A 17,195-nucleotide genomic window follows, 5' to 3' on the forward strand; every position below is an offset into this window, starting at 1 on the left:
TGGCATGATCTAATTCTGATTTTTCACCACCCTTATCTTTTCCTGGGAAGCTTTAACCGACGCAGCACATTCTTGTTTAATTCTTTCCTTTTTCTCAGCAGACAGGAGAGTATTTCTTTCTCCATAGATTTCCTACCAGTCTTTGGGAGAAGTTGTGCTGATTAGATTTTGCCTCTCCTTTAGGAGTCCTGGGCTGGGGCCGGGCGCGGTGGCTGACGCCTGTAATCCTAGCACTTTGGGAGGCTGAGGTGGGTGGATCACTTGAGGTCAAGAGTTTGAGACCAGCCTGGCCAACATGGTGAAACCCCGTCTTTACTAAAAATACAAAAATTAGCCAGGTGTGGTGGCGCACACCTGTAGTCCCAGCAACTCAGGAGGCTGAGTCAGGAGAATCACATGAACCCAGGAGGCGGAGGCTGCAGAGCACTGAGATCACTCCACTGCACTCCAGCCTGGGCAACAGAGTGACACTCTGTCTCAAAAAAAAGAAAAGAAAAAAAAAGGCCTCAGCCGGGCTTCCCCTCCTTTCCACAGGCTCCTCTCCTGAAACCAAATCACCCAGTCTTCCATTTGCAGACAGACAAAGTACTCTTTTGCCCCTCAGCGGCAGGTAACTCTTTCCCTTGCTGTTTCACTGCTTAAACAGAAGGCTGTGCCTGGGGCAAGAAGGAAGAAGGGAAACCACGCAGTGAGATGGACTTCCTCTTAGCAGCTCTGGTACACAGACTGAAGGTGAAGCAAACAACAGCAAAGATGCTAGGGACGTCAAGGGATTGAGGGCCATGGATAATTAAGTGCTCCTAGTCAAAGACCTTCAAACTTCACTTTTGATTTGTTCAGAGCCAGATGCCAATGCCCGTCCCTCTATCTATGACCTGCAGGCACCACAGCTATAGTTTCCCCTGAGCATTGTGCTTATTCTTCTCATTTAACGCCTATTTGGCACTGCCCTGACTTTTGGTTAATCATTTCTGTGTCTGTCTCTCTTACATCGTAAATTTTTTTTTTTTACATCGTAAAATTTAACTCATCTCACTCCTTTGCAACCCACGCATACTTTGAATCCCATAGTCTCTATTTCTATTAACATCATTGCCTAGATTATTCTGGAACCATCTACAGCCTCCTTTCTCCCTCAGCCTTCACATGTAATAGGTCACCAAATTGCATTCTTATGAGTACCCTCCTTTCCATTCACATTAGATGCCTTCATTAAACTTTCTCTGGATGCATTGGACATTGTGGTGGCCAGCTTACACCCAGCCCCCCTTCTCTCAATAACCACCCTTGGCTTTCTTTCCATCACCACATCTCCCCATTTACTCAAGGGAGCCAACTACCCAGAACTCTAGGAATGAAGGCTGTGGTTTAGGCCTAACACAGTCAGCATAATTCCACCCCACTCCCCCACCTCCCTGTTATTCTCATTGGTTCAGGCTGAGCACATGACCCAGTTCAAGCCAATGAGGCTAGAGAGGACATTTATTGAAGACTTTGTGAACAAAAAGCTTCCTTGCCCTTCTGAGCACTCCCAGAGTTCAGCCAGGTGCTGGAAGCCATCTTCCTCACTGTATGGGAAGAGGCTACCTGAAAATGAAGCCAATGCAGAAGAAAGCACAGACAAGAGATATGGAAAGATGAAGAGTCCCCATTTTATTATTCAAGTGCATGGATCCAGCTGTGCCTGAACCACTCCTACATCTCTGTTGTGCATCCACATTCTACATCCAATACATAAGAAGATCCCACCAGCACTGCCTTTGAGAATATTCAGAATCCATTCTATGCCTGCTGTTACCTTCCTAGTCCTTTTGCTCAGACTACTGCGGTAGCCCTCACACTGGTCTCCCTGCTTCCACAAGTGGCCCAGGAGATCCTTTTAAAACCATAAGTTGGATCACACTACTACTCTGCTCAGAACCCCCTTACAGCTCCCCATCCAACTCCAAGATCCTCACCATGACTCTCAGGCCCTGCATGGCCTGGCTGCTCCCCCGTCCTCCTCTCTTACCACTCTAGCCCTCGCTCAGCCCACTACATCCTCACGAGCGTTTTAGCTCCCACTTCAGGTTCTTTGCACTTGCTGATCTATCTCCCTGGAATGCTCTTCCACCAGATAGCTGCATGGTTTGCTCTCTCTTTCTTTCAGGGTTCTACTCAACTGTTACCTTTTCTGTTAGGCCATCCTTGACTCCTCCTTCCTACAACAGCACTTCCTTATAATTCTGTATTCCCTTGCCTTGCTTTATCTTATTTATAGCACTTACAACCACCTGAAAAAATTATATATTGTCAACCGAAGAATGACAAGATTCATACATTTGGAAAGGAGAGCTGTATTTTTCTGCAGGTGACCATTCTGACAGGCTGGAAGTGTAGCCTCTGGCCAGAAGTCAGAAGCAAGGATGGGAAGAATAAGGGTGGGAAGAATAAGACAAGGATTTATGCTGAAGAGGGGGGTCAAATATACATAATCAACAGGTTATAGGAGGAGCTATAAATAGTCGCAAACGGGAGGTGTGGCATGCATAGCAGGCTAATGTGTGCAACATGCACCCCATGTTCACTCTGGGGTGGAAACTCAACATTTAAATGTATTACAGTTAGGTTCTATAAGTCAAAAGGTGAAGCAGGGGACACAAAGGCCCTCTGTGTGCAACCTCTATAGACTGGCCAAAACCACCCCATGGTCAGTGGTCTCTAATGAGGAAGGAACACTGATCAGTTGTTGTATTGAAACAGGGCTGGTTTCTGTTTAACCCTTAGGGAAAAAAGCCTAATAGTAGTTAGCAGAAGGGGGTGTAAGGAGATGTGTCTGACTTCCCACTCTGTCATGGCTGGGAAGTCAGTTTTTAAGGTTTCTCTGAGGTCTCTTTGGCCAGGCAGGGGTCCATTCAGTTGGTTGGAGGACTTGGGATTTCATTTTTATTTCTCAGTGTATATGTGGTTATTGTTATCTGTATCTCCCCTTTAGAACATGCACCCTTCCTAGAGCAGCAGCTGGCATGTGGCAGGTACTCAGCAGAGTGTTGTCAACTTACTGATTGGATGAATTAACACATGAGCTAATCATTTTCCTATTTTTGCATGAGGTATTTTCAGTTGAGTTTCCACCACTTACAAAGTATTCTCATACAGCATTTAATTAATGTGTTTGCTTAAAAAGTGGACCAATGAATACCTTAGCTTAGGTTGGGTTGTAGGTTACATTCTCATAGATAGCAATACCTGACATGTGACTGTCTCTTTTGAGTGCCAAGACACCACATTCAGGGCCTTCTTACATACTTACATTGGTTTTACAACATCAACAGGGCAAATATTGCCTTCCCCCCATATTTCAGGAAAAGCGAAGTGGTTTGGTGGAGTTAAGCAGCAAAGCAGGGACTGGAGCCCACATCTTGTCCCCAGCCCACAGCTCTTGCCACATCTCAGTTTTGCATTTCTGTCCATAGTTCTGCAGCTTTATAGCGTGGCATTCACCCACAGGCCTGGGGGAGTGCTATGAAATACTGTTCCATGTGATACCTACTTATCTAACGTTTCCAATTCCCTCTTCCCTGAAAGCCAATAAAATTCTAAATTTTTTCCACATGCCACTGTGGGCTTTTTGGGAAAAAGAAAAGCAAGCATATGGCTCTCAGAAAATCAAACTGCTTTGTGAAATAAAAATCTCCCTCCTTCCCTCCTTCCCTCCACCCTCCCAGCTACCCCATGGTATAACATTCTTTGGAGTTTCATTTTACATGTTGAGGCTGGGACAACAGACACACGTGTGTGCCTGCCTTGAGTGGTCATAATACATTGCAAAAAATCCTTCTGCAACCCCTCTCTTCCAGAGTGGTTTTTTCCTTCCTCAGCTATTCCCCACGGATGACATTAGCTCCCTTTTTAATTCCTTTCCCCTCGCTGCACGCTCTGATGTTACTTACCAACCCCCAGTGGATATGCAGAGGCTTATTCAGTGTCACATGTAATAGATAAAACAGCGGGGGCTTCTAATCGGAAAATGTTTTGCAGGCTGCAAAAGACTATGGAAAACCACAAAGCTACCAATATGGTCCAGAGTTTATTAATACATATTTGGCACAAGTGTGGCACACAACACTGCCCTGTCCCCCATGGGGAATTAGTTACATGTTTACAGATATAGCCCTTGGTGGAAGGGGGGCGAGGATATAGCCTCCTTCCCAGGAACCTCCTGCAGAGCTTTTTTATCTGAGGTTCAGCGACACCCAGGTAGGATGCCTTTTCATGTGGGCACAGCGTTAGAGGTTGCTTGAGTCTTCTTCCTATTTTATTTTTTAAATTTTTATTTATTTATTTATTTATTTATTTATTTTTATTTTTTATTTTTTTTTTTGTAGTGATGGGATCTTGCTCTGTTGCCCCAGCTGGTTTCACACTCTTGGGCTCAAGTGATCCTTGCACCTTGGCCTCCCAAAGGGCTAGGATTACAGGTGTGAGCCCGGCTTGTAGTGGTATTTTTAAGAGACTACCAATTCCTTTACACACTCCCATCAAGAGGTGGGATCAACGTCTCCTCTGCTAAAATCTGGGCTCTGTGACCCCTCCAACCGAGTGAGTGCAGTGGGAGGACGCTATGGCCTCTCAAGGCTGGGTCAGAAGGGGCCAGGCCCACTCCACCTGTGGCTTTTGGGATGCTCGCTGCGGCCCCTTTTCTGGATACTCCTAAGCAGGAAGCTTCCACATTGCAAGGAGCCTAGTCTCATGGAGAGGCCTTGTGGGGTGCTCTGGGTGACTATCCTCCAGCCTCCAGGCACAGGCCCCAGGCATGCAAGTGAGGCCACTCTCTCGGAGGCACCACTCACGCTCGGAGCCCCAGCCCACCCAGCGCTCAACCATTTGCATCACCCTGGCCATTCAAGTCTTCCCCACATCACTCCAGACACAGTAGAGCAGTGAAGAGCCGGGCCCACAGGTTCTGTGAATGTAACAAGACAGCCGTTTCATGCCCCTGAGTGTGTGTGGGGTGGTTGCAGCAGGAGGAAGCACAGCACACAGCCAGGTGAATGCTGAGCGTTAAAAGGGCCCTGGGTGCATTCCAAGAGCTAGACCTCCCAGGCCCCCTGGCTGTACTGCCCACACCTCATCAAATCTATAGGACCAGACTGCAGAAAAGACTCCTTGTCCATTGTTAAAACCCTGCAAAAAGAGTCAGACTGTATGGAAGTCAGCACTGACTCGCTCCCACTCTGAACAAGGCCTGCTGTGACCTCCTACTCGACCTGCCTGTCCCTCCTGGGCCTCTCTGGCCTCCTCTCCTTCCACCTTCCCTCACTCACTCCCCAGCAATGCTGGCCTCCTCCTCTGGCTCCACACACACCAGATATGGTCCCACCTCAGGGCCTTTGTTCCTGCAGTTCCCCCTGCCTGGACCGTCCCTCCTTGTGTATTTGCCTGTCTGTCTCCCTCAATTCCTTTAGGCCAGGGATCCCCAAGCCCCGGCCGCAGACTGGTACCTGTCTGTGGCCTCTTAGGAACTCTGCCACAGCATTAGCTTCCCCAAGGAGTGCGAGCCCTATTGTGAACTGTGCGTTTGAGGAATCTAGGTTGCGTTCCTTATGAGAGTCTAATGCCTGATGATGGGAGGTGAAACGGTTTCATCCTGAAGCCATCCTCCCCGAACTCCCCCGGTTCCTTGGAAAAATTGTCTTCTACAAAACTGGCCCCTAGTGCCAAGAAGGTTGGAAACTGCTGCTTTCGGCCTTTACTGAGAGCCACCTCCTCCCTCAGTCCTTTGTGGCCATGCTCTCCAAAAGAGCAAATCCCCACCCACGTCCCCAATTTGCATGACTCTTTTTCTACTTTATTTTTCTCTTGAATACTTGTCACTATCTAAATACTTCTATTTTACTTATTGTTCTTGTTTGTTATGCCTTTCCCACTAAAGCATAAGTTCAATATCCACAGAAATACATCCCCAGGGCCTAGAAGAATACCTGGCACAAGGAAAGTAGGCAGTCAATATCCATTGAAGAAATAAATGAATATTATGTGACAAAGTTATGCTTTTGCTCTTATCCTGAGAAGGAGAGTATATGCCTATTACAATAAATATTTGTTAAGTGAATAAATGGGAGACATGCAGGATGGCTGGTTTATTGCTGCCTTTAGAAAACAGGATGAATTCCATCTTGCCGAGATCTCCTCCAACCTCCCTCCCTCTCCAGCTTCACCACCTGCCTCCCTCCTCTGCCCAACCAGAGCAGGTATCCTCTGGTTCAGTGCACTGAAGCCTGGCTTCTGCCAGTTCCTCTGCCTGGAAGGTCCTGCATCTACTTCTCTGTGAACTTACATCCTGTTTGTCTCTTCAGGACCAGCTCAGGTACCACCTAGCTGGAGTCCCTTTGACCTCTGGTGAATTCCATGTGCAGTTCTCCCAGGTCCTGAGGTCCCTGGGTATCTGGCTCATCTCCTTCATCAGTCTGAATCCCAGAGAAGAGCAGGTGCTGCTCTGCCCTGTTCGTATCTGTAGTCCTTACTCCCCTTCACTCATAGGCAGCTGCAGGTACAGATGGGGTCTGGAGAATTTGGGGATGTGTTGGAGGGATGGGGTGAGAGAGGAGGTCAGGAGAACTCCATGTTCATATCCGCTTCTGTCAGAGTTTGAGAAGTGCAACAATAGCAGTAGAACTAACTGACATGCCCCTGTGACAGTGAAAAGAACACAGGACTTGGAATCAGAAAGCCTGGTCTCATCTCCTTTCCGAGTCTCTTTAGACAAACCATTTACCTTTCCCAAACCTTGGTTTCTTCATCTACAAAAATGTTTATGCCACAAGGATATTGTTTGGATGAAAGGGCATCATTCTTGAGGGGGGAAAAGTGTAAACTGAAAAACACTATGCAAATGTAAACGAATGTGCAAAAGTTAGGTGTTCTAACCAGTGAAATTGACAAGAGTGCGGCTCAGGTTGCTGCCAGAGGGTGGCAGCAGCAGGCAGGGACTTTGGCCCACTGTCGTTTGAAAAAAAGCAACCCTGGAAGCTGCCAGAAAGGGATACTTTCACTGGGTTACCCTGAGATGATCAGCTCATCTGACTGTGAAGAGATTGCCCTCTCTCCTGGAGTGGGATCCGGCCAGGGCTGAACCAAATCCCAGAAGTCTTCCTTTGAGTGATTTTCCCCAGATGATTCTTATGGCCACCCTCACCATCACAATGCTGTCCTGAAAATTCCAGCATTCGGTGTAGGATTTTTGTTGGTGACCTCATCTAGCCTTCACCACAAACTTTTGAGTTTAAGTGAGCAGGCCAGATTATAACTCCTTCCCCCAGATCACCATTTTATTTTTTTAATTTAAAAAAAATTTTTATTTTTGTAGAGACAGGGTCTCACTATGTTGCCTAGACTGGTCTTGAACTCTGGCCTCAAGCGATCCACCTGCCTCGACCTCCCAAAGTGTTGGGATTACAGGCGTGAGCCACAGCACCTGGCCGTACCTCACCATTTCAGACATGACAAAACTGAGGCCCAAAGAGGTTGCTTTGAAGATCACACAGATACTAAATAGGAAAAAATTAGAATTCACATTTTAAGCCTGGGTTTTTTTTAGCTTGAATTCCATTACATCATTACTTCTTTCACCTGCTTGCTCAGTTATTCATACAACCAGCACTTTTTGGGCTCTTGCAGTTTGCTGGAGAGCTGCATAGACTTCCTACTACTTAGCCATGGTGGCCGCTCTCCTGGCCTAGGAGAGCCGACGTCTCCCACCTTTTCTGCTCAGAGCTAGGGCCTCAGTCTATCTTCCTCTACTCTGGGCAGCAGGCGCCACCTCCTTGGTGTTCTGGGGCTCATATCCCAAGCCCAACAGCTGAGAAGGGCCCTGTCTCCCCCTGCTCCCTACATCACAGCTTCTTAGATCACAATCTCACAGGCTCTGCTGGCTTTCTATTTAGGCAATCCTGAGAAATAACTAGGAAGAGGAGGGTAACAAAAACAAAAGTAAAAAGCAGAGAAAAGTAATGCATACCTAAGGAATCATATAAAGTTTCCTAGTTCTTCTGTCTAAAGTCCATGACTTATTTGCTACGAAGTCTCCAGGCCCTGAGCTTGAACTTTCCTGGCTTATTTCCCAAGGTGAAACTTCTCTATTATTTTGTCTCTTCTTTTATTCTTTTAAGTTGGCCTCATTATCAGGCACATAGAGGCAATCTGAGAGGAAAGCTGACATTTGTCGAGCATCTCCTAGGGGCCAGGCATTGTGTTAGACCCTGGACACACATCACTTCATTTGACCTCACAATAGGCTTGAAAACAAAGCATTTGTCTTCTTTTACAAATGTGGAAACTGAGATGCAAAGACATGAAATGACATGCCTAGATTCGTGTATCTAGTATGTGGTGACTCAAAGCTCTTTTCCCTAAAAGCACATGATTATACAGCTAGCAACAAGCATGTACCCCTTCTTCTCTCAGAGGTGTTTACCGCTTGGGGGACTTCCAAGGTGAGTGACTCTCACATCCGGAACCCAGGCTTCACACAGGAACTGGCACCGTGGGTCAAGTCTGAACTCTCTGCTTTGTGGGTGGGAAGCCCAAGAGGAAAAGAAAACTCAGTTTTTGCCTTGGAGGAGACACCACCTGACAACAGAACAAGCTCTCAGAGACGGGCTTTTTGGCTGGAAAAGAGCACGTCTGCCGCCATGGTGCATGCATTGGTGGCTGATTACATTAGGCTGCTTTTATGAGAACACCCACCTCTTTGCCTGGCAGTGGCAATGTTTGTGGAATCATACTGATACTGCAATTCTGCTGTGATCATCTAGATACAACCAAGCTAAACATCAGTAGGACCTGGCCACAGACACATAGTGTAGCCTTTCAGATCATCACTGAAGCTCTGGCAAATGTCAGGGTTTTTTTCTTTTTTAATTCATTTTATAAGCACTTTGTTTTATTGCACAGAAGCAATTGAAACTGGACTCCAGTAGCAAGTGTGCCCTGGCATCATTCAGTGGCCAGTGCCCAGCCCCACCTGGACCACTCTTCCAGAATAGAGAGCTCTGGGCAAGGGCTTGACCACTGCTTTGAAAAATAGAAGGCATTTGGGAATAGGTTAAGACATCTCAAGCATAATGTGTTTCTAGCTGCTCATTCATTATTGCGGTCATCTGTCAGTTGCACATAGAGGCAATAAATGCACTTATTTGGAAAGGAGGGGGGCAGATTTTACAGTCAAGTGTTTACGTATGGCATTTGGCATGTATCACATTCGGCTACATAAGCTATCATAACATAATTATCCATCGCCTGGGGAGGGCGTGGGGGCAGGGGGCTGGGAGTGCCCTCTCTTGCTAACATATTGCTAACAGGAGTTCCTGTTTCAAGAAAGAGGCCCTGTCATCTGAGCAGTTTCTTCTTACATAAAGAGAAAAAAAGTGAAAATTGCATTACTCCGATCCTTGAGCTCCGGGACCCTTCTGAGTTTCTTTGGCTGTTCCAGACATTCCTTTCTCCCTGCCTTACTTCCCCTTGGCAGCCTTGTCTTCTGTGGCCTTCTCTGGAGGCCTGCTGTCTTTTTGGTCTGTGCTGGAGGATTTTTCAGCCTTTTCCGCCTTAGGTTCGCTGAGCTCCTTTGAGAGGGTGGGTCGTCTTTGGCTTTGGTCTCTGTCTTGGGTTTCTCCTCAGGCTTCTTGACCTCAGTGGCGTTCTCCTCCTTGGTGTCTTTTTTCTCCAGTGCTGCTGCTGCCTCCTCCTTCTCTGCTGGTTTTCTGGTTTCTTTGGCCTTGGCATCATCTGGTTCCTTCTTGACCACCTCTGTCTTCTCTTTGGGTTTAGCATCTTCCTCCACCTCCACCTTGGCAGGAGCTTCCTTCTCTGGGGTGGCTGCTTTTTTCTTATCTTCAGCCTCTTCCTTCTTGGCTTCAACTTTGGATTCTTTGGGCTTTTCGATGGCAGCTTCCTTCTTCTCCTCCTCCACGGGCTTTGGAGCCTCCTTGTTGAGTGCCTCCTCTTTCTTGTTGTCCTTCTTCTCTGTTTTTGGTGTGACAGGAGCTTTCTCTTCCTCTGCCTTCTTTGGGGTCTCTTTGACTTTCACCTCCTGGGGCTTCTCCCACCCCTTCACTGGGGACTTCACCTCTTCATTCTATGGGATCTCCTTCTCAGGGGCCTTGGCATCCTTTTTCAGGGGAGACTTCGCCTTCTCTGGGAACTTGACCTCCTCCTTGACAGGGCTTTTGGCCTTTTTGGGGGATTGATCTGCAGAGGGCCTTGCTTCCTCCTTTGCTGGACTGTTGGCTTCTGGAGACTTCACATCAAGAGTCTTGGCCTTCTCAGGGGACTTTGCTTCTTCCTTCACTGGGGACTTGGCCTTCTTTGGAGACTTGGCCTCAGCCAGTGACTTTGCCTCTTCCTTTGCTGGGGACTTGGCCTTCCCGGGGGACTTGACCTCAGCTGGAGATTTTACTTCCTCTTTCTCTGGGGACTCGGCCTCAGCCAGTGACTTTGCCTCTTCCTTTGCTGGGGACTTGGCCTTCCTGGGGGACTTGACCTCAGCTGGGGATTTTGCTTCCTCCTTCTCTGGGGACTTGGCCCCAGCTGGTGACTTTGCCTCTTCCTTCGCTGGGGACGTGGCTTCCTTCTCTGGGTATGTGGCCTCTTCTTCTGGGGGAGACTTTGCTGCTTCTTCTCCCCCTTTTGTCTCCTCCTCTTCACCCCCTTCTTCCTCCTTGCCCTCCTCGTCTTCGGCCTCTTTCTCCTCTTCAGTCACTTTTTCAGTCACTTGGGTCTCCTCCATCTGTTCCTCCACAATCACAGTCTCCTTCTCAGACTTCTCTACCACTTTGATCTTCTCTTTGCTTTAGACCTTTATGTAAGTGGAGGTGGAGGGAATTTTGGGGAGTCCTTCTGGAAGCGAGAAAGGAATCAGGCCAAAGTCAATCTGACATTCCTCACCTTCCAGGAGTTTTCTGTAAGCGGCTATCTCTATATCCAGAGCCATCTTGACATTGAGCAGGTCCTGATATTCTCGCAGCTGGGCCCTCATCTCCCACTTGGTGTTCCTCAGCTTGGCGTCCAGCTGCTGAATGACTTCCTGGTAGGAGGCAATGTCGGCCTGAAAAGGGTCCTCCAGCTCAGAGGGCTGCCTCTCCAGTGAGTCCATGGTGCTTTTCAGTGCGTCCAGCTCTGTGGTCTGGGCCCGAAGCTGACGCTGGTACTCAGTTATCTCCTCCTGCACTGAGCGCATGTCGTCTGTGTTCACTTTGGCTGCCTCCAACGGTCGGTCCAATCTCACTTGGAACCACTCCTCGGACTGCAGCGTGCTTTGCACTGCGTGGCCTTCGAGCTGCCGCAGATCTCCTGCAGCGCTGATGCGCCTACATCACGCCACACTTGAGGGCGTCCCCCAACGTGGCCTGCACCTGCGCCTGTGCCTGCCAGGCGCTGCAGCGCTGATCTCGCCGGGCAGCTAGCCCACCTCCTCCTGATGGTGGCGCCGCAGGTAGCTGCTACTCCTCCTGCAGTGCCGGCGCCTTCTTCTGCAGTTCCACGCCCGCCGCCTCGGCCTCCCGCAAGAAGCCCGCGAGTGGGCCACATCCTTGGCCTCCTCGCGCTGCTGGGCCTTTATGTGGAGGCACTGATGCACATGTGCGAAGTCCTCCAGCAGGTGCTCCTGCTCCAGGCGCAGCAGATAGCGCGGTGCCCAGGTACAGCACCTTGCGGCGCATCTCTCAGACCTCGCGTTTATACAGCTCGCCCGTGGCAGTGCGGCCCACCTGCTGCTGTCGCAGCGCCGCCGCCTCACCCTCCAGGCTGCAGCTGTTCACGACTGGCTGCCGCACCCTGTCGATGTAGCCGGTGAAGCGGTGCTTCAGCGCCTGCAGCTGCTCCTTCTCACTGCGCACCGCGGCCGCAGCCGAAGCCACCACTCTGCCCTCCCATCCCATCCCATTGCTCAGGGTGTCCAGCCAGTCGGTGCTCCGGGCAGCAGGCGCCCCAGAAGTGGCTGGGCGAGGCGGACACGGAGCTCATGGACATCCGCGTCCACGAGTAGAAGCCACTGGAGGAGTCGGCGGCCAAGCGCCTCCCGCTTGTGCTGCCCTTTAGGGCCAGCTTGTAGCGGAGGGTGCCCCCGCCGTGCAGCCTCACGAACAGGGCGCCCAGCAGTGCGTCCGAGCCACCAAAGCTCATCATCTCATCATGGTTTGAGCAGGTGCCCGGGGCCAGGATAGGGTGGGAGGCACTCAAATGTCAGTTTGTAGTAAAAATGAGGCCGGGCGTAATCCCAGCACTTTGGAAGGCCGAGGCTGGCGGATCATTAGGTCAGTAGTTCGAGACCAGCCTAGCCAATATGGTGAAACCCCATCTCCACTAAAAATACAAAAATTAGCTGGATGTGGTAGTGCACACCTGTAGTCCCAGCTACTCAGGAGACTGAGGCAGGAGAATCGCTTGAATCCATAGAGGGACGTTGCAGTGAGCTGAGATCGCACCACTGCACTCCAGCCTGGGCAACAGAGCAAGACTCCATCTTAAAAAAAAAAAAAAAAAGCTAGACACTTGACTCCTTTTTTGTGTTTGTCCCCTGAATCTGTGAGAAGGTGTAATAAGGGTGCAAGTGGAGGCACCAAAGAGAGGAGATGGAAGTTAGGCAGGAAGGTGAGGTGGGATGCAGGGATTGCTGCAACTAAGGACAAGTGAGGTGTGTGAGGCAAAGGTAACAGTGAGGTCTCAGGAAGAAGCAAGCAGTGTCTCCGAGTTTGGAGCACAGGTCCAAGGGGCTAGGGATTAGGTGATAAAAATGTGGAGGGAGGAGACAGGCACAACCCAGAACCTCCCAGGGCTTAGAGTCCTCCACTGAAATATGAGGAGATCTAATCCTATTTGGAATTTCTTTCTCTTCCAAAATCTCACAGTTGAAAAGATTCAGTTGGGTGTGAAGTACAGAAGTGGCAATTTTGACCGTAGTCCTGCCAGAAATAACATGTTCCTCTTCAAAGCTTCCTTGGTCTTTCTTAACCAGTAACAAGCACTTCTTTCTCTGCTTAATCTGTAAGGAACACTTGTTTCTCTACTTAATCTGTAACTAGCAAACCTCTTACTCTGTAAATAACCCTTCCCACCTAGTTGGTAATGGAAAGCCTCTCTGTTCCCACCTAATTGGCCTTACTCAATTTCAAACACTAGCCAATCAGATCAGCTTAGACTGTGCCTGACTCCACCCAGTGGGGAAAGGACACAGAAATAGAAACTGTGTTAGGGATAAAAACCCCTGCCCTACCCCACTTGGTGTGCTCTTGCAATCAGAGGGATACAGGCAACACCCTTCTGCAGAAGTAAATGTGCCTTGCTGAGAAATTTTTTATCTAAGTGCTGTTTTTTCCCTGTGGCATCAAGCACTTGTTTCTAACAATTTCTCCGGGATCCCATTCTCCTCGGAGGAAGTGTCTTAATTATTTGCTTTTTGGGGGAGAAAAGAGCCATGATCTGCAGGACTGCTGTGATAGTCTGGGAGCATGAACATCCTCCCGGTCAAAATATCCCTGCAGCCCAAGACCCCCAAAGGGATAATGACAATGCAGCCCACTGAGAAAACATGAAAGACCTTAGGGAAAGGATGGTTAAAGGGATTTGGGAATCAGTGCCTCAAACCCCAAATACTTCCCAAGCATTTAATATACAGCAGGGAAAAAACGAAGGGCCCATGGAGTTTTTAAACAGACTAAAAGAACAGATGAGAAAATATGCAGGCTTAGACATAGAGGATCCCCTTGGGCAGGGGATGTTAAAGCTCCATTTTGTCGCTAATAGTTGGCCAGATATCACAAAGAAATTACAAAAAAATAGAGAACTGGAAAGATTGGCCTATACAGGAACTTTTGAGGGAGGCCCAAAAAGTGTATGTAAGAAGGGATGAAGAAAAGCAAAAACAAAAAGCAAAAATCATGCTCTCTGCTCTACAACAACATACCCAAGGGGCCAAAACCTGTAAAGAATTTAAGTCCCCACTTGCTAGGCCATATAAATGGTATGAAAAAGCAAAGCAAGGGAATTTAAAAATAAGGAGAGAAAGAGAGCCGAACAAATGTTTCAAATGTGGAAGAATAGGTCACTTCAAAAGGGAATGTCCTGAATGGGAAAAAGAAAAGGAAGTCATCCCATTTATGGCCTTTGAGGAAGAATAGGGAAGTCAGGGACTCTGTTTCTTTTATCTTGAGTCCCACCAAGAGCCCTTGATAAATTCAGAGGTGGGACCCAAACCTGAGCTCATTACCTTTTACACTTGATCTTAGCCAAAAGGCCGAGAAGCGATAGCTCATTACCTTTTTAATTGACTCGGGGCAGCTTGCTCCTCTGTTTGTTATCCTCCATCTGGTGTACTTTGTTCACAAGAACTCCTGATCTCAGGAGTAAAAGGAGAAGGATTTAAAGCAAAAATCTTAGAAGAAACAAAAGTCATGAACTGTCACCCCAGGACCAACCCCCACCAGAGTAATGTTAAAGAAAAAAGCTTAATCTGACTGTCCCTTTTTCCTCTTCTCTTTCCCTTAGCTACCCCACATCTCATTATTAATGTAACCAGGTCAAAGTCACCCCGAATCATTACTTTTGATGCTTGTCTTGTTATACCCTGTGGAGACTTGCAAAGTCAAAGGCAGCTCTTTACTTCAGAAAAGTGTCTTTGCCCTTCTTGGAAATTCTCAGATTGGGCAGATTCAATTAACTGGACAGTTCCCTTAGACTTGGGATATTATAAAGAAAATTCTGTTAACTGGGAATCTTGTCCTCTGAAAACAGAGCTTCTCTGCCATAGCTGGTCCAATATTCTATGGACTACCAAAAATCAGGGTTGGACCTCCCCAACAAGTCTGTGTGTCCCTAAAACCATACATTCCTTTCACTAAAGGAAGCACCACCCCCCCTCCCCCCAATTGTCAGCAAAACCAATATAATCCAGTACAGATATCCATTACTATCTCAACTTCTCAGAATTCCTCCCCTTCATTAAGTTGTTTCTATGGTATAGGAGCAGAGGTCACAGGAGCAGACTCTATAGGATTTTTCAAAATGCATTTCATCACCCCCTCATCCCCTCCTCCCTCTCCTTCTAAACCTTCTAATCAAACTATTAGTTTCTCCCTACCCAATAGTAACACCAAAGTAGCCACTGTAGAAGTTAAAGATTTAAAACAAACCCTAGCTATTGAAATAGGCTACCAAGATGCAAAAGCCTGGCTAGAATTGATTAAATATTCCATTCACACACTAAACAAAGCAATTGTTACGCTTGTGCAACAGGCAGGCCAGAGACCCAAATTGTCCCCTTTCCACTTGGATGGTCCTCTGACCAACAGGGTATGAGTGGTATGGTAGCTCTCTTCCAAAACCCCACAGCCTGGGGCAATAAGGCATGCCAAACTCTAGTGGGATGCAGTAAGTCTAAGCCTTTTCAGGAGCTAACGAATCAGTCTGCCCTTGTTGCAGTAGACCACTACTAGGTACTTTGTCAAGTGACTGGATCGACACTTGCACCCTAATTCAATTGATCATCCCTTTCATCCTGGCATTTAATCAACCAAGCAAAAAAGACAATCATAAAAAAGAAGTACCCCCCCACCACAGGTCCTTTGACTCTCACATTTATATAGAGGCCATCAGAGTTCCACAAGGAGTGCCAAATGAATTTAAAACTCAAAATCAAATAGCTGCAGGATTTGAATCTATTTTGTTCTCATGGGTGACTGTAAACAAAAATGTAGACTGGATAAATTACATTTACTATCATCAACAGTGGTTTGTCAATTATACTAGGGATACCATTAAAGGAATAGCTGAACAATTAGGCCCTACCAGCCAAATGGTCTGGGAAAATAGAATAGCCCTGGACATGATATTGGCTGAGAAAGGTGGGGTCTGTGTCATGATTGGGGTCCAATGCTGTTCTTTTATCCCTAACAACACAGCCCCTGATGGAACAATTACAAAAGCCTTACAGGGCCTTACCACTCTAGCAAATGAATTAGCTGAATTCTGGAATAGATGACCCCTTCTCTGGTCTCATGGAAAAATGGTTTGGAAAATGGAAGGGACTCATAACCTCAATCTTTACCCCCATTGCAATCATTATAGGTGTACTCATTCTTGTAGGTTGCCACATCATACCTTGCATTCGTAGATTAGTGCAAAGGCTTATAGGAAAAGCCCTCACAGGACGGGCACGGTGGCTCAAGCCTGTAATCCCAGCACTTTGGGAGGCCGAGATGGGCGGATCATGAGGTCAGGAGATCAAGACCATCCTGGCTAACACGGTGAAACCCCGTCTCTACTAAAAAATACAAAAAACTAGCCGGGCGAGGCAGTGGGTGCCTGTAGTCCCAGCTACTTGGGAGGCTGAGGCAGGAGAATGGCGTAAACCCGGGAGGCGGAGCTTGCAGTGAGCTGAGATCGTGCCACTGCACTCCAGCCTGGGCGACAGAGCGAGACTCCGTCTCAAAAAAAAAAAAAAAAAAGGAAAAGCCCTCACAAAACCCCCTCTATTCTCCTTCATCCTACTCAGATAAGTTCCTACTCCTAAATGACCAAGAGGACTAACAAAGCCAGGATATGTTAAGGAAATTTGAAGAAGAAGAACTATAAAGTCAAGAGGGGGAAATTTGCCAAAAATAATAAGTTCCTCTTCAAAGCTTCCTTGGTCTTTCTTAATCTATAATGAGCACTTGTTACTCTGCTTAATCTGTAATGAGCACTTGTTTCTCTGCTTAATCTGTAACTAGCAAACCTCTTACTCTGTAAACAACCCTTCTCGCCTAGTTGGTAATGGACAGCCTCTCCCTTCCTGCCTAATTGGCCTTATTCAATTTCAAACACTAGCCATTTGGGTCAGCTTAGACTGTGTAGTCTGACTCCAGCCAGTGGGGAAAGGACACAGAAACAGGAACTGTGTTAGGGATAAAAACCCCTGTGCTACCCTGCTCAGTGTGCTCTTAAAATCAGAGGGACGCAGGCAGCACCCTTCTGCAGAAGTAAATGTGCCTTGCTGAGAAATCTTCTAAGTGCTGGTTTTTCCTTCTAGCACGGAGTACTTATTTCTATCAGTCCTGACTTGACCTGAGCCTTGTTAAGGCTCTCCTTTGACAAAGGGAAAGGGAGGTAGAAGTCAAGACCATCAATATTTTACTAATCAGGGAATAAGAAGTCAACCTAAAGTAAGACCTCCAAAAATGTTT

The 17,195-nt window shown here is 47.7% G+C and overlaps 1 pseudogene; it reads right to left on the reverse strand.

The window, feature by feature from the left end:
* Positions 1-9,491: 9,491 nt before the first annotated feature.
* On the reverse strand, positions 9,492-12,313 carry LOC101007143 (annotated as a pseudogene).
* Between the last annotated feature and the right edge of the window lie 4,882 nt (positions 12,314-17,195).

Source organism: Papio anubis, chromosome 1 (genome assembly GCF_008728515.1).
Source record: "Papio anubis isolate 15944 chromosome 1, Panubis1.0, whole genome shotgun sequence".
NCBI lineage: Eukaryota > Metazoa > Chordata > Mammalia > Primates > Cercopithecidae > Papio > Papio anubis.